This window comes from Mesoplodon mirus (genome assembly GCF_964341445.2).
Source record: "Mesoplodon mirus genome assembly, chromosome: 5".
Classification (NCBI taxonomy): Eukaryota; Metazoa; Chordata; class Mammalia; order Artiodactyla; family Ziphiidae; genus Mesoplodon; species Mesoplodon mirus.
In genome coordinates, this window is record NC_138980.1 from 61,969,243 (window position 1) to 61,984,600 (window position 15,358).

The window sequence follows — 15,358 nt, forward strand, 5'->3', positions numbered from 1 at the left end:
CTGAATTCCTAGAATGGTCTATTGACTCTCTGCCTGTCACACATAACCCTTTTCATCTTATATTGCCATTATTATGTCTGCGTTTAATCTTCTCTTTTAGACTCAGCTCCTTGAGGGTGGGCTTATTGCTGATTTATCTGAGTAGCAAATTTTTAGTAATTCATTAAAAAAGTATTTACTGAAGACATTACATGTGAGGCAGAGTGCTAGTATTGGAGAAAGAGTTGTGAGCACCTAACATCGACAAGGCAAACACTAGTATGCCTTGGATTTTAGAGTTTAATAAAGAGCAGAGTATTAATGGCTTTTATTAGTTGAGCACATCAGACAATTTGATGAGATAATTATCTTAGCATATTGTAGCTGAAGACATAGGTTTTATTTATTTATTTATTCTGGATAAATGCATTTACTTTTTAAAATTAAAGTATAGTTCATGTAAAATATTATGTAAGTTACAGGTGTGCAATATAGTGATTCAAAATTTTTAAAGATTATACTCCTTTTATAGTTATTATAAAATATTGGCCTTATTCCCTCTGTTGTACAATGCATCCTTGTAGCTTATTTCATACATAATAGTATGTACCTTTTAATCCCCTACCTCTGATGGCTCCTCCCCCCTTCCTTCTCCACACTGGTAACCACTAGATTGCTCTCTATATCTGTGAGTCTGCTTTTTTTTGTTATTGTTTTTATATTCACTAGTTTGTTGTAGTTTTACGTTCCACATGTGCTATCATACAGTATTTGTCTTTCTCTGTCTCATTTATTTCACTTAGCATAATGCCCTCCAAGTCCATCCATGTTGCTGCAGATGGCATTTTTTCATTATCTTTTATGGCTGAGTAGTATTCCATCGTGTATATATACCACACCGCCTTTTTTTTTTATAAACATCTTTATTGGAGTATAATTGCTTTACAATGGTGTGTTAGTTTCTGCTTTATAACAAAGTGAATCAGCTATACATATACATAAGTTCCCATATCTCTTCTCTCTTGCGTCTCCCTCCCTCCCACCCTCCCTATCCCACCCCTATAGGCGGTAACAAAGCACTGAGCTGATCTCCCTGTGCTATGCGGCTGCTTCCCACTAGCTGTCTATTTTACATTTGGTGGTATATATAAGTCCATGCCACCCTCTCACTTCGTCCCAGCTTACCTTTCCCCCTCCCCGTGTCCTCAAGTCCATTCTCTACATCTGCATCTTTATTCCTGTCCTGCCTCTAGGTTCTTCAGAACCATTTTCTTTTTTTCTTTTTTAGATTCCATATATATGTGTTAGCATACGGTATTTGTTTTTCTCTTTCTGACTTACTTCACTCTGTATGACAGACTCTAGGTCCATCCACCTCACTACAAATAACTCAATTTCATTTATTTTAATGGCTGAGTAATATTCCATTGTATATATGTGCCACATCTTCTTTATCCATTTATCTGTCGATAGACACTTAGGTTGATTCCATGTCCTGGCTATTGTAAATAGAGCTGCAATGAACATTGTGGTACATGACTATTTTTGAATTATGGTTTTTCTCAGGGTGTATGCCCAGTATTGGGATTGCTGGGTCATATGGTAGTTCCATTTTTAGTTTTGTAAGGAATGTCCATACTGTTCTCCATAGTGGCTGTATCAATTTACATTCTCACCAACGGTGCAAGAGGGTTCCCTTTTCTTCACACCTTCACCAGCATTTATTGTGTGTAGATTTTTTGGTGATGGCCATTCTAACTGGTGTGAGGTGATACCTCATTGTAGTTTTGATTTGCATTTCTCTAAAGATTAGTGACGTTAAGCATTCTTTTATGTGTTTGTTGACAATCTGTATATCTTTGGAGAAATGTCTCTTTAGGTCTTCTGCCCAATTTTGGGTTGGGTTGTTTGTTTTTTTGATATTGAGCTTCATGAGCTGCTTCTAAATTTTAGAGATTAATCCTTTGTCAGTTGCTTCACTTGCAAGTATTTTCTTCCATTCTGAGGATTGGCTTTTCATCTTTTTATGGTTTCCTTTGCTGTGAAAAGCTTTTCAGTTTCATCAGGTCTCATTTGTTTGTTTTTGTTTTTGTTTCTTTTTCTCTAGGAGTTGGGTCAAAAAGGATCTTGCTGTGATTTATGTCATAGGGTGTTCTGCCCATGTTTTCCTCTAAGAGTTTGAGACTGTCTGGCCTTACATTTAGATCTTTAATCCTTTTTCAGTTTATTTTTGTGTATGGTATTAGGGAGTGTTCTAATTTCATTGTTTTACATGTAGCTGTCCAGTTTTCCCAGCACCACTTATTGAAGAGGCTTTTCTCCATTGTATATTCTTGCCTCCTTTATTAAAAATAAGGTGACCATAAGTGCATGGGTTTATCTCTGGAGTTTCTATTCTTTTCCATTGATGTATATTTCTGTTTTTGTGCCAGTACCATACTGTCTTGATTAATGTAGCTTTATAGTATAGTCTGAAGTCCAGGAGCCTGATTCCTCCAGCTTCGTTTATCTTTCTGAAGATTGCTTTGACTATTCGGGGTCTTTTGTGTTTCTATACAGATTGCAAAATTTTCCTTCTAGTTCTGTGAAAAATGCCATTGGTAATTTGCTAGGGATTGCATTGAATCTGTAGATTGCTTTGGTTAATATAGTCATTTTCACAGTGTTGATTCTTCCAGTCCAAGAACATGGCATATCTCTCCATCTGTTGGTATCATCTTTAATTTCTTTCATCAGTGTCTTATAGTTTTCTGCATACACGTCTCTTGTTTCCTTAGGTAGGTTTATTCCTAGGTATTTTATTCTTTTTGTTGCAGGGGTAAATGGGAGTGTTTCCTTGATATCTCTTTCAGATTTTTCATCATTAATGTGTAGGAATGCAAAAGATTTCTGTGCATTAATTTTGTATCCTGCTACTTTACCAAATTCATTGATTAGCTCTAGTAGTTTTCTGGTAGCATCTTTAGGATTCTCTGTGTATACTATGGTGTCATCTGGAAACAGTGACAGTTTTACTTACTCCTTTCTGATTTGGATTCCTTTTATTTCTTTTTCTTCTCTGATTGCTGTGGCTAAAACTATGTTGAATAATAGCAGTGAGAGTGGGCAACCTTGTCTTGTTCCTGATCTTAGTGGAAATGGTTTCAGTTTTTCTCCATTGAGAATGATGTTGGCTGTACCACACCTTCTTTGTTTACCCATCTATTGATGGACACTTAGGTTACTTCCATATCTTAACAAATGTAAACCATGCTGCTGTGAACATTGGAGTGCAGGTAGGAGGGTTCTCTTTTTTCCACATCTTCGCCAACATTTGTTATTTGTCTTTTTAAAAATAATTAATTAATTAATTTTTGGCTGTGTTGGGTCTTCATTGCTGCATGCGGGCTTTCTCTCATTGCAGTGAGTGGAGGCTACTCTTTGTTGTGATGCTCTGGCTTCTCATTATGGTGGCCTCTCTAGTTGCAAAGCATGGTCTCTAGGCACGTGGACCTCAGTAGTTGTGGCACGTGGGCTCAGTAGTTGTGGCTCATGGGCTCTAGAGAGCAGACTCAGTGGTTGTGGCACACAGGCTTAACTGCTCTGTGGCATGTGGGATCTTCCTGGACCAGGGTTTGATCCTGAGTTGCCTGCATTGACAGGCAGATTCTTAACCACTACACCACCAAGGAAGTCCATTTGTGTTCTTTCTGAAGATGTAAGTTTTAGATTCCACAGATTATGGTTTCACTCCTGCTCTATTGCTTACTGTATATGTGACCTAAAGCTGGTAATGAGACATCTTGGAACTTCTGTCTCAGCTACTTGTTACCACAAATAATGCTGTGTGACAAACCACACCAAAGTAGATTAAAATAGAATTTATTAAACTCATGAGTCTATGGTTTGATAGGGTGGTTCTTCTGGTCTGGGCAAGGGTAGGTTGTTTTCATTTTGGCTAGCTCATATGTCTGTGAGCTGGTGAGTCAGCTGGGAGGATGGATCATTCTAGTTGTGCTTCACCCAAGAAAGATCTTTGGCACATGTTTTTTCACACTCTACTAAGTAAGCCTGGACTTGTCCACATGGTGGTTGTGGGGGTCCTAAAAAGCTAGTAATCTAGGCTCCAAGTTGGTAGTGTCAGTTTTGCCACATTCTGTTGGCAGAAGCAATTCACAAGATCAGATCAGATTCGTGGGGTAGGGATTCCATCTTTTGATGTGAGTTACTGGAAAATCACATTGTAAGAATGTGAATACAGGGGGACATGAGCAGTTGTTGGTTATATTTTTACTTCATCTACTATTACTTCAGTCTATAAAACAGAGATGATAATAATAGTTGCTACTTTATAGGTGGATTCTGAAAATTATATAAAATAATGTGGAAAAAACCTGGGATGTTATCTGGCACTTAAGAAATGTTGGGAAGTTTTTAAAGATTTTTACATCACTTATCCTCACAACCAAGCATAGAGAGATATTATATTCCTCATTCAGGTTACTTGTCCCTGACCACAAAGTTAGTCAGTTATGGGGCCAGGATTCAAATCAGGATTCAATTCAAAGCTGGTAGCAGAGATTTCCCAACTATTCACCAAAGTTGTTTTTCTTTTTTGTTTGTTTGTTTTTCCTGGACTACATTTCCCAGCCCCTCTTGCTGCAAGTGTGACAGTGTGATTATTTTCTAGCCCATAAATGGTGAGTAGTATTGCTCAGGAGGAAGGAGCCCAGATCTCTGATTCTCCACTTGGAAGAGAACTTCCTACAGATTAGGAACACTGATTTTCAGTTTTAGTGAGCTAGGAATAAATTTTCTTGTGAATAGGCAATGAAGTTTTGGAGTTCTTACAGTAATAACAAACTAACTACTCTGGTTTAGTTGTAACACACCAATAGTACTATAGCAAGCCAGCTGTAACAAACTAATACTAGCCATAACAAACTAGCTAGTTATAACTGGTTGTTACTAGCTATAACAAACTAACCAATACAGAGTTTAATTTCTCAAACACTACGTGGTACAATTTAAGAAAGTGAAAAGTTTTCTAGGTAGTATTTTGCAGGTATTAGGCTCTATCATTCATTGAAGAAATGAAGTTTCCAAAACTAAACATAAGCTTTCCAGTCCCTTAATACCATGTACCACTATCTCTTTATCTCCCCTCTGTCTGTGATTTCCCCCTTTTCCTTCCACTCAGAGAAACATGTTCCTTTTACATTAAACCAAACTGACTGTAGGGTCTACGTGCATCTAACCTGGGCCAGAAGATCAAATTCTCTGATTAGAGTACCATTATTAGGGTTCATTTTATCTACATGAACAAAAGCAAAATGAAAAAAAAAATCAAGTGGTCTTTTCTATAGATTGAAAATATTTGTTTCAGGGCCTCTCTTTTCCAATTCTGAGGACACTATCAAGGATTTGGTGGGGTTCAAGGAAATTTTCACAGGGTTGTGGAAGTGGGTTTTAAGCACTCTAATGGAAAGAGAGGAGTTGAAAATTAAAAGTGAAGGAAATTAGAAGGGTTCAAAAAAGCTAGTGAAAACAGAAAAAATATATCAACTCTACTTGAAATTAGAGAGCATGAAATTTACCCTCCCTTTGGCCCAGAAAGAAGATTCCATACTAAGTGGCACCATTATAGAAGCTGTAGAGAGACAATTAGGGCTTTAAATTATGACAAGTATTTGAGACCTCTGGTATTGAAATCACTCAAAGAATTTGCCCTATGCCTTAGAGGACCATGGAGTCATAGAGAGACAGATGATGTAAACATGGAGCCAAGGAATAAGAAGTCTACTTACATGCCTTAAAAGGAGAACAATTAGCAATACAGCGAAATAGAATCCAACTTTTAAAAAAAATGCCATTTCTACTCAGTAACCTCACTTTAAAAGAAAGAATAATAATATAGGTAACATTTAATGCATACTTACTATGTGCCAAGTACTCTTGAGTTGAACAAGAAAGAGGCAAATAATAAAATCAAGTTGAAATTCGAGATTTTGTGAAAGCAAATGTTTTAAAAGGTATACCAGATACCAAGGAGGTTTGGGGTAGAGGAAGAAGACGAAATTTAAAGTCATAGGTTGAATCTTGGCTGTGGCACTTGGGCAAGCATGTCACCTCTCCAGTCCTCTGTGGGTTCATGTGTAAACTGGGAATAATGATAACCTCTACTGAGGGTCAGTAAGATAAAAATGTGTGAGGGCACTTTTCCAGCTGCAATATGCAAGGCATATGACCATATTTAAATTAATCTCTTACATTACACACACACACACACACACACACACACACACCTAATTGTCTCACTTACAGTGATATCTGGTGGGAAGAAACAGCACAGCTTTTTTTTGCAGTGGTTCATGTCTAGGGAGACACGCTGTATATCACCAATATCCCTTTATTGCCCAATAAATAAGCAAAACCTCACAACCAACTAGGCACATCACAACAAAAACACAGCTCCGAAACAAAAGTAGAACAACGTTCAAAGGCAGCTGCAGAAGACAGTTACATGATGGAAATAGGAAATGAGATAACTCACTCATATATTTCATTTCTTCCAGTAACTCATTAGATACTTAAGAGAAGTGGCTTGTACCAGTTTTCTTTTCATTAAATATTCATATTTTCTAATGGAAATTGTTCTGACATATTGGGTAAATTGAGCAACTTATGAATGTATGCCTCTGAAAGAAGAGTTTGAGAATTCCCAGTGAGCAAGCTAATGCTTAAATGATTAACACTCCATTGATTTTATAATTAAAAAGCTAGAAAGTCAATATAGTGTGTGTTTTAAATGTTATGATAGCTGTTTGTCTTGATGCTTAGATCATAAGATTTTTGATTGCACATCTCTGTTAACTATGCAAAGTATTACTGTGCTTTCACTGGAGGATCCTCTTTCAATTCTCTGGGGACAAAATCCCTCCATTAAGTCACCTATGAGGTAAAAAATGCAAATGAACAATTCTTACTATTTAGAAATGAAGGAAAAGATAATATGGTCTAGAAAATTTAAAGACCAGAAATTTGAATACAGAGTATACTTTGTATTCCTGGTAGGCAAGAGGATACTTGAGTTTCTGGGGAACTATGAGAGAGTAACTTAACCTTAATTTTTCTACATCAGTCCAGTAAATGCTTAATGAACACTTACTATGTGTTTAGGATACAGTGGTGAATAAGAAAAACATGGTGCCTGAAATCAGGGGACTTAGAAGATAAACAAGCAAGTGGTAACGACACAGTGTGAGGAATGTGGTGGAAAGGAGCTGTGAGAACATATACAAGGGGGCAGATAGGTCAAGAATACTGTCCCTGATGGGATGACTTATGCTGGACCCTGAGGATGCAAAGAAGGTAGGATTGTTCCAGGCAGTGGTAAGAATATGTGCATTGGCCAGGAAATTAGAAAGAAGAGGGCATGTTTGTATAGCTCCATCTTGTCAGCTCCATCTTGGTCCCAAAGTCCTACTCTCTCTCCCTTCTACGTGACTGAACCTTAGTCTACAAACAAGGAATGTGCCCAAGCCAGGTAAGTTCCTTATTGACTTTTACGCTTGCCTTCATCTGATAAATTTATTTTATTTTATTTTTATTGGAGTATCGTTGATTTACAATGTTGTGGTAGTTTCTGCTGTACAGCAAAGTGAATCAATTATACATATACACATATCCACTCTTTTTTAGATTCTTTTCTCATATAGGTCATTACAGAGTGCTGAGTAGAGTTCCCTGTGCTATACAGCAGGTTCTTATTAGTTATCTATTTTATATATAACAGTGTGTATATTGTCAATCCCAATCTCCCAATTTATCCCTCCCCCCACTTCCCCTTTTCCCCTGGGCAACCATAAATTTGTTTTCTACATCTGTGACTATTTCTGTTTTGAAGATAAGTTTATTTGTACCATTTTTTTAAATTCCACATATAAGCAATATCATATGATATTTGTCTTTCTCTGTCTGACTTACTGAACACTGGAAGAATGTCTTATGCTGACACATGGTTAGTGTTCATGAGACACCTGGGAGGGGGCGGGAGGAAAAAAACTCTGGTTTCCATCGGTGCGAAAGTGCTTCTCACTTGGTAGTCAGATTCTATTCTTAGGTTTGGCCCTGTTAAATCCCCCTGTACCCCTTTTAAGGGGTGTAGAATGTAGCTGCAAATGCTTCTGGATTGCTGTCTGCTCAATTCTGCCCGTAAGTAAGTACACACAATAAGCTTTATAATTGCATTTTATGGAGTTGCCTGTTTCATGTTTCAGTCTAATAGTTCCTTCAGTTTGGAGGATATTATTCAATATCCCTGCCATCCAACATGTGTGGTAGCCACTAAAAGTGTGGATAGAAAAGTGGTGCCTCACAAAAACCTATCATGAACCACAAATATGAGTTATATAAGTAAACATGACTTATAATTTAAAATTTTGCAGTAGTCATGTTAAAAAAAGTAAAAAAAAATTGATCATATTAATTTCAATAATATATTTCATTTAGCCCAATATATCCCAGATATCATTTCAGTGACTAATCAATATAAAAATATTAATGAAACATTTTACTTCATTTTTTCATGCTGTCTTTGAAGTTCTCTGTGCATTTTATACTTAGATCACAGCTCACTTTGACCTAGCCACATTTCAAGTGCTCAGTGGCCAAATGGCTACCACATTGGACAATACAGGGATAGACAGTAAAATAATGGATTAAATGTTGAGAGATGGAAATAGACATGTAGAAGGAGCCAAATCTTGAGATGTTTTATTTCTTTCTTTGCAACCCAGTGACTTAGATGAGGTGGTATTTAAGGACCTTCTAACCCTAAAAGTTTATGAACCTCTATCCTATTTCAGTGTAGGATGGCAAAGAAGTGTCCCAAACTGAATGTTCTTACCTTAACATCTCAAAATTATTTTAGCACCATTGTTGTCATAGTTGTTGTCTCCTCCCCTCCTCTTCCCCCCTCCTTTTCCTCCTCCTTCACCTCCTCATTCTTCTCCTCTTCCCCCTCTTCCTCTTCCTCCTTCTTCTTAACTACAAAGGTATTTATACCCGCCTCTGACCCAGGAATGCCATAATGAATACACTTACTCTCACACGAATTTTTCTTTAAAGCTCATTTCTCTTGGTTCGTTCAGAAGGACTTCAGTTTGACGGTATCTATTGTAGATTTTTACAAAGTAAATTTCACATGCTGATAATAGCACCTTATTTTTTCTTTGAGAGCTATTACTCCTCCATTCTCAGTCCATGTTGTTTGGGTGTGGCTAGCCATGCTCCAAGTCAAGGGGTAGGTATGTTTCAGGCTTAAGGCTGTGTCCTTGGCCACAGTGATTGGTTCAGTGACAGTTGTGTGGCCTAAGTCATCTTACTAGGTCCCAATAAGAGCTCATCTGGGGGAAATTTTGCTCGAGCTATTGGCATAAAAGTACTCTCTTTTCTTTTTACTGGTAAAATTACTGGTAGCATGAGATGTGGAATTGGAGATAATGGCAGCTTTCTTGTCATCATGAGGAGACAGCTTGGATAAGAATAAAGCAAGCACAGAGAAATGCAGAGTAGAGAGATGGGAAAACTAGAATTTTGGAAAAAAAACCAACAACAAAACTTTGTGCTCCGGATCCAGCTGTACCTGAAGTCAAAAAATCCACTCTTGGTCTTCCCACTTTAAAAATCTCTATTTTTTTTTCATGTTAAAGCCTCTTTGAACTAGAGTTTCTGCTGCTTGCAATGAAAAGGTTACTGGCTAACAACTATTATCAACCTTAGTTGATAAGACTATTAGATTAACACTATTATCAATCTTAACATCATTTTATAGAATGGACCCCAGAATTATGTTACAGGAAAACTTTATCAAATAGACAATTCTGACATCTGTAAAAATATATTTCTTACTATGAACTACTATAATTATTCATTAATTAAGACATTTGTTCATTTTATTCAACAAATATTCCTTGCAAATATACTCTTTTTCAGACACTGTGTTCTGTTTTATATATTATACCAATTATTTACTTGATTTTCTCTCTCACTTCTTTGTGATCTTTCAGTGGGCAGAATACTCTCGCCCAATCCCAAATAAAACTAAGATTTTGGAAATAAAAATAGAGGCAAGATCTCTCTGTTTGAAGTGTTTTGTTCTTTTAAAAATTATGTTAAGACTCATGTTCTTTGAGAAGGAACAATTAATTCTCTCAAACTCCTCTTTTTCTACCCCCTTTACACATGTCCCATATTAATTATCTCCATAATTTTCTGACTATAATTTTGGAACATTTTAGAATTTATTGTCTCCCAAAATTATGATTAGAATAAATGGGCAGTTTAAGAATAAATCCACATCTAGACCTTTCCCTACTGCAACAGAATCAGTTGGGATTATTATTTAAAATGAAAATTCGGGAGCTCCTTTTGCTCAGAGATTCTAAACTGGAGTCTTTGGGTAGTGTCCTAGAATTTGCATCTTAACCAGCTCTCTTGGAGAATCACATGTACACAAATGTTTTGGAATTACCTGGTTACTTAGGAAAAATTCTATAAGCATTCCAGGATATAGTGAAGGCATGGATTGACTTTGAGACCTAGATCATCAACATTTAAATATTATTTATCTGCTCTAGTCTATACCTGATAGCAAATAATTATTTTAATAATCATAAACATTTCACACAGATGAAAGATCTGCTAAATATTATTCATATATTAATGTATGAGCAGAACAGTATTAATTAATCATAGGTAGACTCTATAGATCATAATATCTGTTTATTAAATTTAATTATAGAGTCCAAACTCTGTCTAATGAGGGACCTGCTGACTGATATTAACTTAAGCTGGAAAAATTGGTCTACTATTACTTTTCTCAAACAAATAAAATGGCTTGCTCCTAAATTCTGTTCTTATATATTTCATCTAAACTCCTAAAACATCTTGGTCATGGCTTTTTTTATATTAATTTTAGTTTGGAGGGTTTCTTTATTTTTAATTAAATTTAATTTTTTTATACAGCAGGTTCTTATTAGTCATCAGTTTCATACACATCAGTGTACACATGTCAATACCAGTAGCCCAATTCATCACACCACCACCCCCAAACCCCTGCTGCTTTCCCCCCTTGATGTCCATATGTTTGTTCTCTACATCTGTTTCTCAATTTCTGCCCTGCAAATCAGTTCATCTGTACCATTTTTCTAGGTTCCACATATATGCATTAATATACGATATTTGTTTTTCTCTTTCTGACTTACTTCACTCTGTATGAGGGTCTGTAGATCCATCCATGTCTCAACAAATGACCCAATTTCATTCCTTTTTATGGCTGAGTAATATTCCGTTGTATATATGTACCACATCTTCTTTATCCATTCATCTGTCAATGGGCATTTATGTTGCTTCCATGACCTGGCTATTGTAAATAGTGCTGCAATGAACATTGGGTTGCACGTGTCTTTTTGAATTATGGTTTTCTCTGGGTATATGCCCAGTAGTGGGATTGCTGAATCAAAAGGTAATTTTATTTTTAGTTTTTTAAGGAACCTCCATACTGTCTTCCATAGTGACTGTATCAATTTACCTTCCCACCAAAAGTGCAACAGGGTACCCTTTTCTCCACACCCTCCACAGCATTTGTTGTTTGTAGATTTTCTGATGATGCCCACTCAAACTGGTGTGAGGTGATACCTCATTGTAGTTTTGATTTGCGTTTCTCTAATAATTAGTGATGTTGAGCAGCTTTTCATGTGCTTCTTGGCCATCTGTATGTCTTCTTTGGAGAAATGTCCATTTAGGTCTTCTGCCCATTTTTGGATTAGGTTGTTTGTTTTTTTAATATTGACCTGCATAAGCTATTTATATATTTTGGAGATTAATCCTTTGTCCATAGATTCGTTTGCAAATATTTTCTACCATTCTGAGGGTAGTCTTTTTGTCTTGTTTATGGTTTCCTTTGCTGTGCAAAAGCTTTGAAGTTTCATTAGGTCCCATTTGTTTATTTTTGTTTTTATTTCCATTACTCTAGGAGGTGGATCAAAAAATATCTTGCTGTGATTTATGTCAAAGAGTGTTCTTCCTAGATTTTCCTCTAAGAGTTTTATAGTGTCTGGCCTTCCATTTAGGTCTTTAATCCATTTTCAGTTTATTTTTGTGTATGGTGTTAGGGACTAATTTCATGCTTTTACATATAGCTGTCCAGTTTTCCCAACACCACTTATTGAAAAGGCTGTCTTTTCTCCATTGTATATGTTTGCCTCCTTTTTCATAGATTAGTTGAGCATAGGTGTGTGGGTTTATCTCTGGTCTTTCTATCTTGTTCCATTGATCTATATTTCTGTTTTTGTGCCAGTAACATATTATCTTGATTACTGTAGCTTTGTGGTATAGTCTGAAGTCAGGGAGTCTGATTCCTCCAGCTCTGTTTTTTTCTCTCAAGACTGCTTTGGCTATTGGGGTCTTTTGTATCTCCATGTAAATTTTAAGATTTTTGGTTCTAGTTCCATAAAAAAATGCCATTGGTAATTTGATAGGAATTGCATTGAATCTGTAGTTTGCTTTGGGTAGTAGAGTCATTTTCACAGTATTGATTCTTCCAATCCAAGAACATGGTTTATCTCTCCATCTGTTGGTATCATCTTTAATTATTTTCATCAATGTCTTATAGTTTTCTGCATATAGGTCTTTTGTCTTCCTAGGTAGGTTTATTCCTAGGTATTTTATTCTTTTTGTTGCAGTGGTAAGTGGGAGTGGTTCCTTAATTTCTCTTTCAGATTTTTCATCATTAGTGTATAGGAATGCAAAAGATTTCTGTGCATTGATTTTGTATCTTGCAATTTTGCCAAATTCATTGATTAGCTCTAGTAGTTTTATGGTGGCATCTTTAGGATTCCCTATGTATAATATCATGTCATCTGCAAAGAGTGACAGTTTTACTTCTTGTTTTCCAATTTGTATTCTTTTTATTTCTTTTTCCTCTCTGATTGCTGTGGCTAGGACTTCCAAAAATATGTTGAATACTAGTGGTGATAGTGGACATCCTTGTCTTGTTCCTGATCTTAGAGGAAATGCTTTCAGTTTTTCACCATTGACAATGATGTTTGCTGTGGGTTTGTCATATATGGCCTTTATTATACTGAGGCAGCTTCCCTCTATGCCCAATTTCTGGAGAGTTTTTATCATAAGTGGGTGCTGAATTTTGTCAAAAGTTTTTTCTGTACCTATTGAGATAATCATATGGTTTTTATTCTTCAGTTTGTTAATATGGAGTATCACATTGATTGATTTGCATATATTGAAGAATCCTTGCATCCCTGGAACAAATCCCACTTGATCATGGTGTATGATCCTTTTAATGTGTTGTAGGATTCTGTTTGCTAGTATTTTCTTGAAGATTTTATCATTTATATTCAGCAGTGATATTGGTCTTTAATTTTCTTTTTCTGTAGTGTCTTTGTCTGGTTTTGGTATCAGGGTGATGGTGGCCTTATAGAATGAGTTTCGGAGTGTTCTTTCCAATACAATTTTTTAGAAGAATTTGAGAAGGATGGGTGTTAGCTCTTCTCTAAATGTTTGATAGAATTCACCTGTGAAGCCGTCTGGTCCTGGACTTTTGTTTGTTGGAAATTTTTAATCACAGTTTCAATTTCCTTACTTGTGATTGGTCTGTTCATATTTTCTATTTCTTCCTGGTTCAGTCTTGGAAGGTTATACCTTTCTAAGAATTTGTCCATTTCTTCCAAGTTGTCCATTTTATTGGCATAGAGTTGCGTGTAGCAGTCTCTTAGGATGTTTTGTATTTCTGCGGTGTCTTTTGTAACTTCTCCTTTTTCATTTCTAATTTTATTTATTTGAGACCTCTCCCTCTTTTTCTTGATGAGCCTGGCTAATGGTGTATCAATTTTGTTTGTCTTCTCAAAGCACCGGCTTTCATTTTTATTGATCTTTGCTATTGTTGTCTTTGTTTATATTTCATTTATTTCTGATCTGTTATGATTTCTTTCCTCCTGCTAACTTCTGGGTTTTGTTTGTTCTTTTTTCTCTAGTTCCTTTAGGTGTAAGGTTAGATTGTTTATTTGAGATTTTTCTTCTTTCTTGAGGTAGGCTTGTATAGCTATAAACTTGCCTCTTAGAACTGCTTTTGCTGCATCCCATAGGGTTTGGATCTTCGTGTTTTCATTGTAATTTGTCTCTAGGTATTTTGTGATTTCCTCATTGATTTCTTCAGTGGTCTCTTGGTTATTTAGTAATGTATTGTTTAGCCTCCATGTGTTTGTGTTTTGTAGGTTCTTTCCCTGTAATTGATTTCTAATCTGATAGTGTTGTTGTCAGAAAAGATGCCTGATATGATTTCAATTTTCTTAAATTTACTGAGGCTTGATTTGGGACCCAAGATGTGATCTATCCTGGAGAATGTTCTGTGCACACTTGAGAAGAAAGTGTAATCTGCTGTTTTTGGATGGAATGTCCTGTAAATATCAATTGTGTTATTTAAAGCTTCTGATTCCTTATGTTTTTTTTCATTTTGGATGATCTGTCCATTGGTGTAAGTGAAGTGTTAAAGTCCCCCACTATTATTGTGTTACTGTCGATTTCCTCTTTTAGAGCTGTTAGCAGTTGCCTTATGTATTGAGGTGCTCCTATGTTGGGTGCATATATATTTATAATTGTTATATCTTCTTCTTGGATTGACCCCTTGATCATTATGTAGTGTCCTTCCTTGTCTCTTATAACATTCTTAGTTTAAAGTCTATTTTGTCTGATATGAGTATTGCTACTCCAGCTTTCTTTTGATTTCCATTTGCATGGAAGATCTTTTTCCATCCCCTTACTTTCAGTGTGTATGTGTCCCTAGGTCTCAAGTGGGTCTCTTGTAGACAGCATATATATGGGTCTTGTTTTTGTATCCATTCAGCAAGCCTGTGTCTTTTGATTGGAGCATTTAATCCATTCACGTTTAAGGTAAGTATCGATTTGTATGTTCCTATGACCATTTTCTTAATTGTTTTGTGTTTGTGTTTGTATGTCCTTTTCTTCTCTTGTGTTTCTCACTTAGAGAAGTTCCTTTAGCATTTGTTGTAGAGCTTGTTTGGTGGTGCTGAGTTCTCTTAGCTTTTGCTTGTCTGTAAAGCTTTTAATTTCTCCATGGAATCTGAATTAGATCTTTACCAGGTAGAGTAATCTTGGTTGTAGGTTCTTCCCTTTCATCACTTTAAGTATATTAGGCCACTCCCTTCTGGCTTGTAGAGTTTCTGCTTAGAAATCAGCCGTTAACCTTATGGGAGTTCCCTTGTATGTTATTTGTTGTTTTTCCCTTACTGTTTTCAATAATTTTTCTTTGTCTTTAATTTTTACCAGTTTGATTATTATGTGTCTCAGCGTGTTTCTCCTT

At 36.1% G+C, this 15,358-nt stretch overlaps 1 long non-coding RNA gene across 1 annotated transcript in view; it reads left to right on the forward strand.

The window, feature by feature from the left end:
- LOC309803873 overlaps window positions 1-15,358 on the forward strand; it is a 237,602-nt gene that overhangs the window by 880 nt on the left and 221,364 nt on the right. The window lies entirely within an intron of this gene.